The sequence below is a fragment of the Impatiens glandulifera genome, chromosome 9 (genome assembly GCF_907164915.1).
Source record: "Impatiens glandulifera chromosome 9, dImpGla2.1, whole genome shotgun sequence".
Lineage (NCBI taxonomy): Eukaryota > Viridiplantae > Streptophyta > Magnoliopsida > Ericales > Balsaminaceae > Impatiens > Impatiens glandulifera.
In genome coordinates, this window is record NC_061870.1 from 21,193,096 (window position 1) to 21,199,500 (window position 6,405).

Consider the following 6,405-nt stretch of genomic DNA (forward strand, 5'->3'; position numbering starts at 1 on the left):
TAATTGATTAAAATGAACTACTTTAAATTTAAATTTGATTGGATGTTAATCAAGGTAAATGTTGAAATTAATTTTAATATTTGGGTACATATATTATTTAATAATGATATATTAATTATTATCATAATAAAGATTAAAATTTAATTAAAGTGGTCTATTAAAGTATAGAAATTATGAATTTATTTAGACATTTATAATAAATATGAGTATATATTTGTGTAGAAACTGAAATATCATTTACTATTTCATTGATGAGCCGAATAGTAAATGAGTATATTAGGTTTAGGTCCTCAAACCAAATATAGATAGTTTACATATTATGTTTTTCTCATCAGACAAAAGGTAGAGGTTTGTTCCTCTCTCAAGAATATTAAAGGGTTATCGATAGAGGATTGAAAGACCTAAACCCCACCTACATCATTCATTGGTGATCCAAGTCCAGATTCAGAACTGGGAGATCCAAGATCGAGAGAAGATTTGAAGAACAACCAAAAACGACTTAATGAACCATGAACCGTTCTTCATTTAAAGTTTAACGTATGTTTCCGTAACTAAATATTATCTCAATTTATCGACATAAATTATTAAGATTATAATATTAAAGAATAAATATTTAGAGGCACCTAAAAAAATCTATTAGGATTCAAATTCTTAAATTAGAGCTTTAGAGTTTAAATCAACTTTATTGTTGTTATTAGTTTTCATAAATCCAAACAATTCTTATTATTTGCAGTCATTTAACTGACTTAAAATAAATTGATATCCTGTTTTTTAAATATTAAGTCAATTAAATAAAATAGTAATATCAATATAAAATTAAGGAATTTATTAATCAAATGTACGGTTAGTAAATACATTTTTAAGTTGAAGTTAATTTTATTAAATATTTAATTTTACATTAAGAAAATTAATTATTATCATATATTAATTTATTTTTTTTGTATAAGTTCTTAATCCCTCCCCAGTTTAAGCTCGATCTCGATTTTGACTCATTTGAACGGGTCACGTTTGCTCGCATTTGTATTGAGATTGACTTAACGAGTACAAAACCGGAAAAATTCGTGCTAAGATGTCGGAATGGAAACATGGACACCATTGAGGTCATGTACGAGCAGCCGGAAAAAGAGGACGGGGAAAAACAAAAGAAGATTGTGGCCACCCCCGAATAAGAGAATGACAAGGTGATCAAGAAATCCTATATTAAAATCCTTAAAACAAATAAAATCTATTAGGATTTGTATTTCCCGACCAGCTTGAAACAATCTGTAAAAATGCTAGAAAGAAGGAAAATAAATTGTTATAAATCTTAAGAATGATAATTTATTTTATTTGATTATGCCTTCTATTATATTATATTTAAATATAATCAAAATTTATTGCAATAATATTTTGATGTAATTATATTTTACATAATGTATTAAGAAAATTGTAATATATATTATTTTGTGTAAGTTATATATATATAGTATAAATAATTTAAATATAAGTTTTATTGGTCATTTTCTAGATTATTGTTGTAAAATTTTTTATTATTTATATATGACTATGAACTGTGATAATTTTACCGCAGTTAAAAATAATTTCATTAAAATCATATTGAATAATAAAGGCGGTAAAAATACCGTACATAATAGTGTATAACGGTAGTTTTATAAATCGCGGTTAAAGACTATTAATTAAGGGTAGTAAAGTTACCGTACGTAGGTTTGCAGTTAATAGTCTCTAACTACAGTTTATAAAACTACAATCATAGACTATTTATTACGATAATTTTACAGCACTTAATGATTGTAGTTAAAAGTTTCATTGCTAAAAAAATGTTGTTTAATAATGGTGGTAAAGTAACTGCAGTTTAAAATGGTTAAGTATTGTAAGTTTACTACCCTTATTAACAAATATATTTTTAACTGCGGTTTTTAAAACCGCAATTAGAGGCTATTAACGACATTTAAATAAATCGTCATTATAAATTATTAAGTGCGGTATTTTTCTGCTTTTATTGATTAATTATTTTTAACAGCGATTGACGACAAACATTTTACCGTCGTTAATATTCTTTAACAACGGAAAATATTTTATCCGCAATTAAAATTTTCTTTAAATATTATTTTTTTTTATTTAACTTTTATCTTATTAAAAATATATAATAATTTATATTAAAATTAATAAAAAAATAATTTAATCAGTTAAATAATTTAATATTATTATTAAGGTCATGAGTTTAAATCTTAAACAATTTTTTAATTTATTTTGAAGGACACGTGAAGAAGGTGGCTATGAGGTTGTCCAGCTTGCTTCATCTTAATCTTCTCGGTTCATAAAGCACTCTAAACCAATAAAAAAAATGGTAATAAGAGCATCTCCAGCGTATGACCTGTGCCCGCATCGGACAGCGTGAAAAATGGCAAGTCATTGCTTTTTTTCATTTTTTGCATTGTAGATAAAAGCAAAAAGATGGCAGTGCCCTCTATGCCGGTCATGCCCTCCTCTGACATTTTCATAATTACATAATATATTAATTATATATTTGATTATAATATTTTTTCTTACTATTTTTAAGTAACATTATAATAACATTAAATAAATCTATATTTTAAAATTTTACTATAATATAGGAATATTAATTATATATTAAATTATAATAATATTATAATATATTTTAAATTATAAAAATATTTTAAATTTTATTATAATATAGAAATATTAGTTATATATTATCAAATTTTCCTATAAATTTTCCTATAAATTATAGGAATATTAGTTATATATTCTCAAATTTATTCTTGTTTTTAATATTACAATATATTTTAAAATATAAAAATATTTTATATTTCAATTTATTTAATATTAATTATATATATATTTAATTAATAAATATATATTTTAAATAAATTAATATATTTTTTTATTAATTATATTAACACGTTTAAGGGTTTAAATTCTCAAATTTTCCTATAATATAGGAATATTAGTTATAACAGTATAAATTAATTATTTATTTAAAATAGTATAAATAAAATTCACTTTTAAATTAGTTAGATAAGAGGGCGGGCGGAAACATTGGAGTGTTTTGCCCAAGTACAATGTGTGCCCCCTTTCTGCTGAGGTGGAATATAGATTTGACAAAATAAGAGGGCAGAGGTCTTGTGCGATGCTGATGCTCTAAACACCCATAGTCTTATCATTATAACTATGAAATCATACATACGTGTTATTATTGCAGTCACAAACACATTATAATAAAATCAAATTTATTGCAACAAACACCATTAACCGTATCATTATTGTTGGATATATCTAGATTCAAATGTCACTTTCTAGACCAAAAAGTTATTTAATTATTATTTTCATTTAATTATACATATGCCATTGAATTTTTAATAATTGTAAAAACGTGTTTACTTAAAATAAATCAATTGAAATTCCTGATATATTAAAAGTATAAAAAGTGTATGATAAAGATCATACAAATAAGACAAAAATATGATAACTATATATATATATAATGCTTAATTTTTAAAGTGTCTGGATTGCCGGGTCGAGAACTGTGGTTAATTTGAATATATGTGAAAGTAAATAGATACTTGGGTCGGATTATGGGTTAACCCGCCCATAAAATTTTTATCGTAATATTTTTTTCACGGTTTTTTATATTATTACTCGTACAAATGCACGGGATACATATTAGTTTTATTAAAATAACATATCTCAATTGTTTCCTCAACATAAATTAGATTTTGGTCGTCCACTCGTAAGTACGTATGTTTCAGATCAAACTCATAATATGTTGTTATTGATCTTTGTTATTATTCTATAAAAAAAAATGGGCTATTTAAGATTTGCTTAACATTAATTATTAAAATATTCTTATGTATTTAAAATTTAATTTAAATTAAAATAGATGTATTTTAATACTCTTATTGATAAGTGAAGTGATTTATTAATTAAATTATAGTGATATAATAAAGACTGAATCTTTTAAAAATTGAAAAAGTATTCAAAATAACTCAAATAATCCAAGTTTAAAAGAGCTCTAATAAAACAATCCTAACTTGAACCAATTCTCAAACTAACTTAGTTTGTCGTTCAACTTTCCTTACTTCATTCAATCATTCTCAAACTAACCTAGTTTACTATTCAAACTTAATTTTTTTTTTTTATTTATTTCTTTTAAATTCAATTTATATATATATATATTTAAATCATTATTTTTTATATATTTAATTATCTATATTTTAATATATATATATATATATATATTTATATTTCAATTATTAATTATATAATATAATAAATATTCCTTTTAACATTCTAATAAATAATTGATAAATACTAATAAATTTAAAATATTTTAACCATAATAATATAATAATTAACCATTCATAAAATGATTACAATCATCATTTCTCTAAATTATTGACGATTTTTCTCAAGACATCGTGGTTATGTCTCATATGACCTTCTTGGTCACACCTCTCACAAATGATTATTCTTCGTAAGTTATCCATTTCGGTTTGAATACGTTGGATTTGATCTCATAAGTTTTTTTCTTTCTCAAATTTTCATTGGTAACAAGATTACCATATTTCTCTCAATCATGTGCTATTAGGAACGTCAAATATGATTTGTTAGATATGGGATAAAAATTATACTGCCACATCTTAAAAAATGTTGTTATATGTACAAAATAATAATTTAAATATATTAAATTTATAAAAACTAATAATTTATATATATATATATATATATATATATAATGAATTTAAATGTAATAAATAAATAAATAAATAAAAAATTAAATAGTAAAATAAATTATTTTAGAAATGATTAAATAAAATAAGTTAGTTAAAGAGCCCAACTAACTTGAAACTAACTTAGTTGAAACTCACCCTATGAAAGAATGGTGGATAGAAAAGGAAGTACTTACTTTTTATGGGGGCTTCTCTTTCTATGTGAATAATTACGGTTTTTTTTTTATGTTTGTTTGGAAAGGTTTTTATTATAATGAATTATAAAAAAAAATGTATAGATTCTTTTTCATTTTAACTAGATTGACCTATTTTTATTTTCATAAAATTTAATTTTTAAAATTTGTATTGTATTGTTATAAATAATATAATAAATATAAAATTAATATACATATCAACCAAACTTATAAATTTATAAATTAAAAGTCAGTTTTGAATTACACTTATTCATATCAAATTTAACAACGTATCAAAACGTCATTTCTCGGTTTCTCAGTAGACTCAGCTCGATCTAGCTCTAGCTCCACATATGTTTTCAAACAAAAACCAAATTAAATAAATAGATTAAAATGATCCTATAATAAAATCAATACTCATACTGTTACGCTCTACTTTCCTACTTTCATGCACCTAAATTAACGTGATTTCGAACATAAATGCGAAAGCTCTAGGGTGCCTATTTGACATGATCATTGAAAAGGTTGATATAAAAGTTGGTTCTACGGTCTTGGTCCCTCCTCCCACACACATCTCCGGTACTATGCTCCACTCCAAATCTTCTTTCACCTGTCATAAAATCCGTTGGCTGGATTCCTACACCACACAAGCATAGTGAGTCTAGGGACTCAACAAGTATTTAATAGAAGACATTCATTAGGCATTGCATTCATGAGTCTTTTTAAGGGTATCTCATCAGTCAATCATGTATAGTTGCATACTTGAGACATATTTGGGACCCTTAGTCCGGAGAGCTGATCCTCCAAGGTAGGCATCCATTCGTCAATTCCACCAGCCATATTTTGGGAGCATCAGACCACTAGAGCTCATCCTGGTAGCCATCCTCCCGTATCCGTCAATTCCTTCATGATTATCTCTTAGATTCCATAACCCTTAACTTAAAACTTCATTCTTTAGAAAACCATGGACTTGCAATGAAAACATGCTTTGAAAACCATATGCATCGTTTATATAAATACATGAATAAATAGCACTGTGTGGGTTTATAAATCAGTAGAAAAGAGTACTTGCCAGATAATTCCTTGTTTGCGGAATCATCGGTCGGACCACTCGGTCCTGGGTGCCATCATCCACGGTCCTAGATCTCTGTCAGGGCCGTAGATTCCTCGGTCTAGAAAAGCTAATTTTGGAACGTGACACATACTGTCAAAAGTATTAGTACATGCAGTATTATTGCATGTGAAATTGCTACAATGCATTTAAATAACCATGGCCTTAAAAGACTATGTCCACAAGGTACATCTTGCAACTATGGGCCACTATGACTATTCAAAGAAGACACTTACATGTGCACAAAACCATGGTCTTAAAAGACTATGTCCACAAGGTACATCTTACAACTATGGGCCACTATACATGTGCACAAATGTTGGCACGATGATAAGTCTTATACATAGTTGAGATGTATTATGACATTTGT